Source organism: Prosopis cineraria, unplaced genomic scaffold (genome assembly GCF_029017545.1).
Source record: "Prosopis cineraria cultivar Desert tree isolate PC_DT_omini unplaced genomic scaffold, ASM2901754v1 PC2, whole genome shotgun sequence".
Classification (NCBI taxonomy): domain Eukaryota; kingdom Viridiplantae; phylum Streptophyta; class Magnoliopsida; order Fabales; family Fabaceae; genus Prosopis; species Prosopis cineraria.
In genome coordinates this window covers 27,033,241-27,046,672 of record NW_026555333.1, presented here as the reverse complement: position 1 = coordinate 27,046,672, position 13,432 = coordinate 27,033,241, and the positions used below count along the sequence as shown (strand labels likewise).

The window sequence follows — 13,432 nt, the reverse complement described above, 5'->3', positions numbered from 1 at the left end:
TCTTCTAACCATGATGTGTTTGAGAAAGGTTGTTTACTTCTTTTGTAGGTAAATAAGGCAATGTATCTAAACCATCTATTAATTTCAAGGAGCAACTTGCTCAACTTGAAGAGGCTAATATGCAAGGCTTACAAGAAATTGAGGACAAGTCACATGAAGGGGAGAATTTGGAGGATTTAAAGCATGAGAAAATTGAAGTCAAAGTAAATGCTCTTAAAAATCCTAATGGTGAAAGCATCAAAGGAGCTAATATTGAGGAATTTACTCCACTCGAGCTTAATGTCCAAGAGGTTTCTGAGCTATTGGAGGAAAATTCTACACTTGTGGTACCCTTGGCTGAGCACCCTATTAAAATGCTTGAAGAGGCCATGGCTCTTACTGAGGATTTGAACAAGGAATTGAAAATAACTCAAGATGATAAGGAGGTTGGAATTCAAGAAATTGATTTTACAAAGCCAAATGGTAATGAGAATAATATTAATTTAATGCTTGATGACTTTGATGATGAGTTGGCTTTGTTTCATGGTACTTGTTCTAATTCTCTATTCACTTGTGATTGTTCACATAATTCTCCATGCCTAATTTTTTTAGAAATTAATTCATTTGTTTTTGAAAAGAGCAGCACTCATTTACTTGATGAAATAATTGATGATGTATGTTTGTGTGAAATTAATCATGAGTGCACTTCTTTGGAACCCAATATGCTTGAGGAAGGGTTCTTTGTTGATTTTATAGGTCTAAATGATATAGCCAAGAACCCACACGTATTTAGACAATTTATCATTGCAATGAAAGAGAACTTGGCTAATCATGAAGCTGATCAACCACATGAAGTTATAGAAGGTTCTACGCCATACATCTTGGAGTCATTATCAATTGATCCTAAACCCCTACCCAAGATGCTTGGAAAGAAGATCACAATGAGTAGCTTCATGTTACTCTTCAAAGATGAAAATTTCAACTTTAAAGGCTTGTAGAAATTTAAACTAGGTTGTATCTTCTTTACCCTTGCTTTTTACTTTACTTTGCTTTATGCTTTGATTTGTTGATTGAATAAATTGCAAGTGTAGGGGAGATGAATCTAGTAGGAAAAGGTAGAATTTTATTATTTTTTGTTTGCTTGTTTCTTTTTATTTCTTTGTGTTTTAAAAAAATTCTGCACCACACTTTTGTTATGCATTCATTATTGATCTCATCTTATTTTATCACTAGTCTATGCATACATTGAGGATAATGCATGATTTAAGTGTGGGGGAGAGAAAGAAACATTTTATTTTGTTTATTTGGTTTTGAAAAAAAAATTAAAAAAATTAAAAAAATTGCTTTGTTTTTTTTGTTTGAGGTTATTTAATGACCCAGCTCTTGAATAGATATTTTGATGCTTGAGATGTGGTAATTTTTAGGATTGAATAGGTATAAAGTGAACATTCTTTTACCTTGAATTAATGGATTAGAGTGGAACATTACCCTTTCATGGAAGAGGCTAAACACTCATGTGTGATTAATTTCTTAATGATATTACCCTCTAGAATTTGTTTCACTTCTTAATTGAGACCACATGTCTTGCAGTTGTTGATAGGAGATGAAAGATGGCATTCATAAAAAATAGCCAAGAGCCAAATAGCCAATCCATTATTATTAATTATCCTTTGTTAGCCACTTTGAGCTTTTAGTTTAATTCTTAAAAATAAAAATTCACCCTATTTTTCCCAAAGAATGCATGTTACAGTTTTATATATATTTTTAATATTCATTGCATGTCCTAGATCAAGTGAATGGATACCTATTATCATTTTTCTATCAATTACTCTTTATCCTTTATTTCTACACCATTACATCCATTACTTCCATTGTTTTCAAAGAGTTAGGGGTAACCAAAAGAAAAAGAAAAAAACAAATAAAGATTTGAAAAAATATAGTCAAAAAGAAAAGAAATAAAGTTGCTAGAACAAGAAACAAAAAGAAGAAGAAAAGAAGGAGAAAAAGAAAAGAATAAAAAGAATAAAAAGTTACCTACATCATCCATTCCATTTGTTTTATTATTTCATGTCATTTCTTTCCATCCTTATTGTGTTAAGGTGTCCATTCAATTGAATTAGGTTGTTCTTTGTATATTAAGGGGATATATCTTGACTTTAGCATTATCTTAATCTTAACCTTATTTTTCATAGCATGCATTTCTCAAAAATCCTTTCATTACCCATATTATAACATAATAAAGTCCACTTGATTTTTTATTACAAGTGCTAATTTAGTGGTGGAGATGTAGAAGGGTTGCAAACTTATGGTAGGGTTTGTCTTAAGGAACTTTGAGTGAAATTTAATACCTTATACACTTTGAATGATGAGAACAAACACTTAACCTAGAAACACTTACTTTTTGACGTTGATTCTTGGTAAGAGTTTATTTGTTATGTGCATAATTCTTTCTTAATTATTGCCACATTAATTGATAATTTGTAGAAGTTCATGCGCTAATATTTTAGTGATTTTGAACATTGTTTTTCTCTTGTCACTTTGTCTTATAATTACTTTTGGGACCTTTTTCACTAGATTTTGCTCGAAGTGGAAAAGATAAGTGTGGGAAAATTGATAGAACACATTTGTTACCTACTTTTATTTGTTAATTAAGACCTTTTATTAATGATTTATCACCTTCAAGTGAAAATATTGCATTAGATTTGAAATTTTACCTAAGTTTCTAGGTTCAGTGCACTAGGAGTATTTTGGTCTAAAAAATAAAATTTTGAGAAAATGTACAAGAAAAATTAATGAAGTGCATTTTATGTACAGTTGATGAGAGGTTAAATTAGATTTTTAAAATTAATTTTAGTTTGGGAGTAATTAAATAAAAAAGTTAACACTTTCTTAAATGTCTTAGTTTGACCTAGTTTTCGATTTGCCTTTGTGTGAAAATTTTTACATAATTTTGTGCAGTCTGAAACTTGATTAATTTATTAAATTATCCCTTCTAATTATGAATTTAATTCTGAACATTAATTATATTTTATTATATCACATGCCATTTAATTGAATTATGTGATTTATGTGACATAGGTGGTATGTGACTTGTGAATCAATTGGGCAACTGAAGTCAAAACTCCTTGAGGTCATTGGCTGAGCATTCACACATGATTTATTCTATTTTTGGGATGTTAATCAGCTTAAATAATGTGGATGACATATGAGAAATTACACACACATTGGAATCATATACCAACCAATAAGAGGTTGCCATCTTGCAAGTGTGACAAGGCTCCCATTTCCATTTTAATTTCTTTTCCTTTTTTTAATTAAGCTTCAACTAATGGGAAACAATTAGGAGCATATCCATTCAGCCCCAGTGGAGATCCAACACTCATCTCATTCGTCTTCCACATTTGTCTCTCTTGTTCATAGTGTTCTTCATTTTCTCCCTTTTATTCTTTATTTTCCAGCACCGTAACCTCCATTTTCAGCAACTAAACCTCCACAACACTCATACTATTCTTCTCCTCTCTTCATTTTTGTTCTATCTCTTCCATTTTCACAAGGATTAAAGCTCATTTCCATCATTCAAAAGTTGTGGAGTTTTGCCTTCATAAGCAATCGCTAGGGTTCTTGAATATGATGAAGATTGGCTAGTTTCTTTGGTGGAATCCTAGAGAGATGAAGATGGAGGATGAGTCTTGAGCTTCAAATTGGCTAAGTTCTTTTGTTTCCTATCCTCTTTTCTTTTTACTAGATGGTTAGATTCCTTAATCTAGGGTTTAATCATCTTAGCTTATAAATTCTAATTTGAATTTGATGTTGATGTAAAAAAAGAGGATCATTTCATTTAGTTTCTTCCTTGGACAATCATGACTGAACTTTACCACTCTTTGTTTGGCACATAATTTTGTGTTTTTCAATTAGTGAATTACTTGTGTTAATATTGCATAATCTTGTAGTGTTAATGCTTGTGTTGTTGAGTAGCTTGACATAATCTTACAGTTACTCACATTGTTGTTTTGACCATGGCTGTTGAAAGGAGATTTTGAGTGAATCACTTAGCTACTTTCTTCACTAATTGGTTAATTGAAATAGGGAAGTTAGCTAATTAGGTTAATTAGCTTAGCATAATTTTCTTAAGTCATAATAGCTTTAGTTAAGAGGAAAAGAAAGCTTAACTTAGCCTAATCATGAGAAGATAATGAGTCTAAAATCAACTAATCTCTAGGGTTCCATTATTTTGAAAAGGGAAGTGCATTTCAATCACTTTATTTAGCATTTTAATCATTAGGTAATTATTTTAGATAATTAGGTAACTAAATTCCTATAACTTTGGGTGATTTATTCCACTATATAACTTTTTATTTAGACTAAGATTATTCCTTAAGAGATGACCTAGGGTTGGCCTTATATTGCATTAGGGTTATCTTTAGTTTAATTTTGAGGATAAGCGACTAATTCCCATCAAAGTGCATGATAAATACCACCAAAGCCTAATACTACAGAGGAAATTAAGTGAAGCACTCCAGACATAAAGTATGGAAAGGTGTCTATAACTTCCTCATTAGGACCTACCCCCCAACCTAGAGTAGCTAGATAGGGAAGTAAGATTAATCTTTGTTCATACATGGGCTTCTTTGGCATGAAATGAGCCACTTCAAATAGGTTCATTGCTCTATTGCTCCAGCTCAAAATACAATTAATTCAACATGGACTGCATAAGCCCTTAGTAGTTTACTAGATAAATTTATAAGTCAGGAATTCTCAACCTACCAAGCGAAACTGGTAGTTTTTTGGTCACGACTAGTTAAAGCTAAAGCTCTATTAAAGAGAATTTCCATATGGTAGAACCTCCTCAGGGAATATAAGTTTTTCATGAGGCTGATCTGCCATCCAAGCACGAATACCTTTATTTAAGAGAACATTTTTGGTGTAGAAAGTCTCAAATTCAGGATCTTTTGCTACGCAAATTTCTTAAGAAATGAAGTCATAGGCACGTAGGTTCAAGGCTAGACTGACTACTCCAAGAGCACACCCCTATAAACTGGTTACTGGAATAAATAACATAAAGAAATGTAACCAATGTTTATTGGAAAAAGTAACCCTAAAGATTTAAGACCAAAAGCGGATAGTGGTGGCCATTGAATAAGTTTCTTCAGCTTAAGTTGGGTTAAAAGCATGGAATGTATTTGCGCCATCACCATCTTCAAATAAAGTATTTTCCATGGTAGCACCATGAATAGTGCATAGTAGAGCAGTGCCTAATACACCAGCAACTCCCATTATATAAAATGGGTTTAATGTCCAATTATGAAATCCTTGGAAAAAGAGAATAAATTGAAATATAGCTGCTATACCAAAACTAGGCGCAAAGAACCAACTAGACTAACCCAATGGATAAATCAGAAATATAGAAACAAAAAAATAATTGGACCAAAAAAGGCGATTGTATTATAAGGATGTAATTGAGCAGATCGAGCAAGTTCAAATTGACGTAACATGAAACCTATTAGTTGGAAAGTACCATGCAGAGCAACAAAAGTCCACAGACCACCTAATTAACACTAACGAGTAAAATCTCCTTGTGCTTTAGGACCCCATAGTAACAACAAAGAGTGTGCTAAACTATTAGCAGGAGTAAAGACTATAGCAATTAATAAGTTGCAACTTCCAAATAAGAGCTTGCCAATCCATGAGTATGCCATGAAGTTATAAAGGTTGTACCTGTAAACCAACCTCCTAAGGCAAAATAGGCACAAGAAAAGAGCAATAGATTGAACCAAACTAAAAAAGCGAAATGGTCCCTCTGTAACAAGTCATCCATAATATCAAATAAATCATTTTCATCTCTGGTAAATTTACCAAGAGCTATAGTCATTATGATCCTCCTATTCAACTACTTCAACCATTTCCGAGCACCTCACAACATTTTCAGGGCCAAGGCCTTCATTATCATTTCTGTATGATTTGATTTCTCATTGATTGTCCCTTTTTTTCAAATGGGTTTCAAATAAAAAAAAATCATTTATTGGTATCTTGACTAAGGTAAATCCATTAACTCAATTTGGTTATTCCTTTCTATTCTTGAAAACCCCCTGAAGCCATGAATTATATTATTGCTCATAAATCTGGTGGATTAATTTTTTGAAAGAACTGTTCAAGAAACAAAGGATCCCTTTTTTCGTTGCCAGTTGATTCCCATACATACTCTTCTCGTTTCATCAAAAAATCTTATTCTTGAATCTTGTTCGTGAAATTGAGAAAAATAAATAGTTTTATATATTCTTATAATTTCTATGTGTAGTAAACTACTACAATATCATATCTTTTATTTCTTTCTTTTTTATTCTTTCTTTTTTTTTCTTTTGTTGGTATTGTCTTCTTTGTTATATTTTCCTTTCTTTCCGATTAATAAAAAAAATTCCAAAGTCTTTTTTTTTTTGCGGACCGAGGCAAGAAAGACACTTTCAATATTTTTTCTAGTTACTTTTATTTTTCATAAAAAATCAAATTAATTTTATTAATATTGTATTGAAAATATTGTATATTGCATTGAATTTTCATGGTGATGCATACGATATCTTTTCCAGTAATAGATGGACGTGAGAAAGAGACTTTCACTTACAGTCTATAAATAATATATTTATATAGATATATCATATCTTATATAAATAGTATATCCTATCTAAATAATATTAATCTATAAATAATAGAATATAGAATCCTAATTTATAATAGAGTAAATTGATCTTTTCTTATGTTGTGTTCTGAAAGATATTGAAAATGAGAAATTATTTGTATGTTCGAACTTGGAATAAACCTTTCTCCATGGAGGAAGGGAATAGCAATTTTTTCCTATAGAACCTCTGGGAACAAGAAGATTTAATCAGAAATATCAACAGATTCTTGCAGAGTCCAAATCAAACAAATATAAAAAATGAAATAAAAAAAGATCCACTATTCTAATTTCATCTCTATTGAATTTGATTATCAGAATAGTTGATATAGTTCGATTCAATGGGTTAGGTCTACTTACCTTTTCTTTTGCTGATTTATAATCTTTCTTATTGATTTTGATTGGAATAATAGAAAATATGAATATCTGGCAATTAAAGGGGATGACTTATCATTATTCATTCTAATGAAATAATAAAAAAAATGTTCTACTTTCTAACTAGAATTACTATATTCTAATTCATTAGAATGATAATGATAATTTATTAGAATTCAAAATTCCATTTTCTAATAAAATTCTACGATTCCTTATTTTATTACAAATATCAACAATATCTCTATTCTCTGTTCAAATATGAATACTACCGTTGGAGTTTTATGAAAAAAGAAAAAAGCCTTTTATTGGATTTGAACCAATGACTTATGCCTTACCATGGCATTACTCTATCACTGAGTTAAAAGAGCCCCATTTAATTCAATTCTTGAATAAGGAACTAGCCATTATGAGCCTAGTACATATATTTATTATTGCATATACTTATCATATGAAATTTATATGAAATTAGAATATATATACATAGATATGTTTTATCTGCGTAGCGGCTCATTAAGGAACTATAAATTGGATTTACTTAGTGAGTATAATATAGGTAAAATGGGTTTATTGATATTGGATATTCTAAAGATCAATGCAATGAATTATTTCAAAATTGATTCTAATTGAATTGATCCTCATCCTAATGAAATTCATTTGATTGATGCATGTATCCACCAATTCAACATAGATATAGGATTTTTCATCGAATCATTGATAAATGGATTCAATTTATCTCTCAACCAAATTCTTATCAAAAAAATATTTTTCAATAACTTGTTGATCCCTATCCCTCTTCCCAAATTTCCAGATTAATTATCGTTTTTTAATTTCCCAGCTTAGTGTGAGATAGAAATATGCTTACCGAATCCTTCTTAACAATAAATGGAAGTGAAAGAAATGAAGTTTAACCCCCTCACCTTTTCTTTTTCGGTAAATCAATCATTCCCCGAAAGGCTTCTATCTCTCTTTCATATTCCATTTTTTATATTTTTAGAATTATAAAGTAGTGATTGGAATGAATAATTTCAAAACGAGAATGATGAATCCAAAGATTCTGTGGAATTATGAAATACGAAAAGATCCTTCTGATTGAGTTATATCATTCCATTATATTGACAATTTCAAAAAATAATTCATACTATGAACATACTATTATGGCAATTGAGAAAGTATGCCCCTATCATCTAATGGTTCAGGACATCTCTCTTTCAAGAAGGTAGCAGGGATTTGACTTCCCCTGGGGGTAGGGTACTATGAAAGGAATTTGATCGTGGATTATCAATAAGGACTTAAATTGATTTTTCTTGGGTCAATGTCCAAGTGATTAATGGAGATGAATTGTAAATTCGTTGGCAATATGTCTACATTGGTTCAAGTCTAGCTCGGCCCAATAATTCATCGATCAACCATGAGATAACGCAACCAGTTGTTCTCCATAAATGCCCAATGAGCTTTGACACACAAGACTAAAAATCTGCTACATCCCTACTTATTTTATTACGTATTTTTTTGACAAATTTAGATCTTGCTAATGTTCTAGATTCATATCAAGATTTGTAAGTATAAAGTCTAAATAAAAAGACTCTTTTTTATTTTCATTGATTTATTGAAAGATTGATTTTCAATCAATTGGAAATTACAAATAGATTACTAGTAATCTGTGTAGATCTGGCTAAAGTGCATATCCATATAAATATCAATATATTATTCCCACCTCTGCCAGTTAGAACAAGACAATTCAAATCTAAAATTGAAAAAGAAAAGATTTGAATGAAATCATTAGAATATTCATGCTGTACACTTTTTTTTCCTAGGATTGTAGTTCAATTGGTCAGAGCATCGCCCTATCACGGTGAAAGCTGCGGGTTCGAGCCCCGTCAGTCTCGATGGTTAGAAATCTAATAAAAAAATACATCAATTCATTTCTTTTGTAAAAAGGAGTCAAAATAATAAACATAATCTCATTCCTAACAGGGATCTCTCTTTTTTTCTTTTTTTTTCACATTTCTTATCAAACCAATAGGGAAATTTCCATTTCTTCAACTAATACTGATTGATGGAAAAGAAACATATGTGGATTAGTGCAATTATTAGTAGCGTTATATCTAAGATTCCAAGAGAAGGAGATGTCGTACTACTAGACGTGGCTTTTTCGATTACTCCTGATCTGTGTAATGAAATAAAATACTAAAGTACTATAGAATACGTTTACAATGAACATACACATACACAAATGGAATTTTCATGATACAAAAAAAAGGAGTTCCTTTGATTTTGATAGAACATTTTAGGATTCAAAGTTTATCCTTTTCTGGCTCCGATTTTTTTATAACCTCAAGTACTAAGTACCAATTTCAATTCCTAATTATTTGCATTTTAAACAATGTATCTCATTCAAAATTCACACTTCACTTTTGATATATGTTTATCCTATTACTAATCAAAAGATGAGAATATTAAAAAAAGGAAAGGAATTTTTTATTAAATCAGAAATCCATTTTAATCCATTTTTGAATTTGGTATGGATAAAAGATCTTCCTATGTCATACTATTCAATTCTTGACGATGAATCGATTTGATAGTTTAGATATTGTTATTCATGATATTAATCCAATTCGATATCATCGAGATGTAATTTATACCAATGAATTTACCGATGAAAGATTTATCATCTCTATGGGATTAAATCCCAAATTATTGTGAATTAAAGAGAAATCTAATGATGAGATTATGAAAGTAAATATTCTTGCATTATTGCTACTGTATTGTTCATTCTAGTTCTTACTGCCTTCTTACTTATAATCTACATAAAAACGGCAAGTCAAAGTGATTAATTTGACTTAAACTTGACTTCTTAGTTCTTATCAATGCAATGATGGAAGAAAAAATGAAAAAGGATTTCCATTTCGCATCTTAACTCTTCTCTTAAATGAAATGATTGGACTAGAATTAGCAGTATTCTATGAAATCTAATAGGATGTCTATTTCTTTCTACCATGCTATCTATTAGTGTAGTGTATAAAGTTTTACTCTAGAAAGATAGAGGTTTAATATGAATCAATTTACAATATCTATCTTCATATATATAGAATATCAATCACATATGTGTAATGCACATAGTGTCCTAATTTTTTTTTCATCTATTTGATTTGTATTAGTTCTAATCAATCTGAAATAATCAAAAGGCAACTCTTTTTCTTTCGATTTGAATTTCTAGATTTCTAATTATTTTCAAGACCAATCCCAATATCATATTAAAAAAATCAAATAATCTTTTTAGCATTCCAAGAAAGTAATTGATTTAAGAAGAAATAATTGATTAAATAGTTAACATTGATTAAATAGTTAATAGATGATCTAAGGGTTCTATGGGAAACTTTTTCCTATTTCAAAAATATTAGAAAAACCCAACTGATTTTTAACATTTGAACCATGATATGGAATGAAATCAAAAATCCAATTTCAAAACTCAAATAAATAAAAAAACTAAATAATAAAAAAAGCAATAAGCATGTAATATGTGACTCACCTAAGGCAACGGCAATATCTTATTATGTGTAGTATCTCCTTAGACAACTACTATGTCTATTTTGTTTACTATAGAAAGTGTGTATCCGCGCTTAATAACTAATAAGAAAATGAATTTCTTTTCTCTTTGAAAAAAAGTAAAAAAGGGGGATAAAAAATAAACAAAAAATAGGTTTTGCAATTCCTCATTGTCCATATATACCTTTGGTAAGAGGCAGTTCGTTGAAATTTTAGAAAGAATAAAGAATTTGGTTGGAATAAGTTTTCGATTATTTGTATTACCTTGACTTTCAAAATACAAACATAGGAAAAAGTCAAATATTTGTTTAATTGAAAGAGTATTTTCTATTTCTATATTATCCATAGAATACATTATTCCATTCGAATACATTAAAATTCCGAAATGTAGATATTTTTTTATTTCCATTTAGAAATTAAATTAATGAATTAAATAGAAAAATAAGATTTCAGAACCCATCTAGAAAACAATGGATACAATTTGATTTGCATTTTTTCCCTCAACTCAATTAGTAGTATTTTTAGAGTCTACTTCTTCCCCATACTACTAGGGAAAGAGAAAATGCAACGACTACCATTAAAGCAACCCAAGCGAGACTTACTATATCCATGTAAATTATGTCTCTTATTTCCATCAATATGAAGGAATTATTTCATTTTTGTTATTGTTCACTAATAATAAATAATAGTGGAATCATTGGCACAGAGTCAAAAAGGGATTCTGGCCTAACATCATTGATGAAAGAATCTAATAAATCCAATTATAACATCTAACAAGTTCTTATATGATTTCTAGTATAATCAAAAAATATTAAGTACAAATACAATATCTGAAGACACCCTTAGTAGTATTAAGGGAATGAATGTTACTAATACGTAAGAATAATAAGACCAATGCTTTATTTTTGTTGCCCTCAATTTCATTAAGTAAAAAAAATATAAAATCAAGATAGATCACTTCGCATACTCTTATTTCCATTTAATCTAATCCTTACCACCTCCCGATTGTCTCTATAAAACAATCGAAAGACAGCCGAATAAATTCTTTCACTAAGGGTTGCCGAAAAGAAAGAATTCTTTTTTCTTTTCAATGAAATTTCAATTTTCTAAATATTAATAAATATTTTCATTTTTCAATTTATTAGAATATTTAATTCTAATATTCTTTTTGAATAAAAAGGAATATAATGAATATTTATTTATATATATATATATATATTAGAATTTTCTCTTTATTTTAATTTATTCAATAGAAAAAGAAAAAAAAAGAAAGCCAATTAGCTATTCAATCTAACTAATATTGAATGAATGCCAGAGTGCTCATATACATTTAGGAGTCTATATACAATTTTTTTTGTCCCTTCCCAACTAAAAATGGAATTCAATTCCCTGTCCAATCTATATCTATCCCTATCCAATCTAATTCAAGACCCAATCAATAGACAGACACTACATGAGTAGTGGAATGGAAGGACTATGATATCAAGATTCACCGATTCCTTTTCACTACTAGAATCTTTTTTGAATTATTGAATCCAAGACATAAGGATTTATAGAATTTTAAAGAATAAAACTTGGGGATGCTTAGAATTTAGAATCAAGGAAGTCTCAAGAGTCCCTTTCTCCCGCTTGCTTTTGCTAGAAAAAAAAAACTGTCAAGTTTTATATCAACAAAATGGAATAAGCTATTTTGTCAATCAGGCAACACACAAATTTGAACTGGGGAAAAAGGATTTGTAGTCCCCCGCCTTACTACTCGGCTATGTCGCCAAAATGATACAAAAAAATATATGACAATGCCCCCCAAAAACTAAAAAAGGGAGTTCTAAACTTCTTTTTTTTATTTGTTTGTATCTTCGATTCCGTCTTCCTTAATCCCATTCTTAAATCTTAAAAGAGCCCCTCCCCCCCACCTTTTTTCTTTTGAAAAAAACAAACGTGCATTTTCAATCAAAAAAGTGAAAATTCAGGACAAATCAGAACCATTAACTATTAATTTAGTTCATGAATGATTCCTCAATTTTAATTAAAAAAATGGTTTTTTCCTAATGAGATAAGAAAATCCAAATTGAAACATAATTAATGAGTATTTATTTTTCAAGAAAAAGATCCCATTTCAATTATAACAACAATTATCAATATATGTAAACCCTAGAACATAAATTGTTACATAGATATTATTTAATTGGATAGCTTATCCATCTATAATGCCTATAAGAAGGGAATTTTCAAAAAGAAGGGAATTTTCCAAAAAATTTCTTACTTGCATTTTTTTTTACAATTTTTCATTAAATAGATTGAATAGAAAATAAAAATTTAACATGACAGACATGTGCTATTCCGAAACAATAGGACTGCAATAAAGGAAGAAACATTTATATAGATAACTATAGCTAGACCAGAGTTATATCTACACATGTTTAATAAATCCAAGCCTTATTACGTACCTTAATCCTATTCTACGAATTCTACTAAAAAAAATAGGTAAAATTTTCTCTCTTCTTTGCAAATTCAAATTCTTTTTTGAACAATTGAATCAATGAAAAGTTTAAGTGCTAAAAAAATAAATTCTATATTGTTTATGATTATTAGGTCTTTATCTCATTGAACAGATCAAATTCCCAATTCATTTATTTTTCTAGTATCCAATCGAATTAGATTGGAATATGGAATATCATAATAATGGTAGAAATGGAATTCATTTTTGATTCAGATATTCTTTAAAAAACTCCATAAGTCAATTCCTTTCCATTTAAAATTTATATTCTATCCGTTTGTTAAAAAATTCCAATTTTAGTATAAATTTATTATTCTATTTATTCCTCTGTTCATAGGTCTTTCATACATTCCATATACAGAGTTAGG

At 29.6% G+C, this 13,432-nt stretch overlaps 1 pseudogene; it reads right to left on the bottom strand.

The window, feature by feature from the left end:
* Nucleotides 1–4,794: 4,794 nt before the first annotated feature.
* LOC129303929 (photosystem II D2 protein-like) lies at nucleotides 4,795–5,860 on the bottom strand (annotated as a pseudogene).
* Between the last annotated feature and the right edge of the window lie 7,572 nt (nucleotides 5,861–13,432).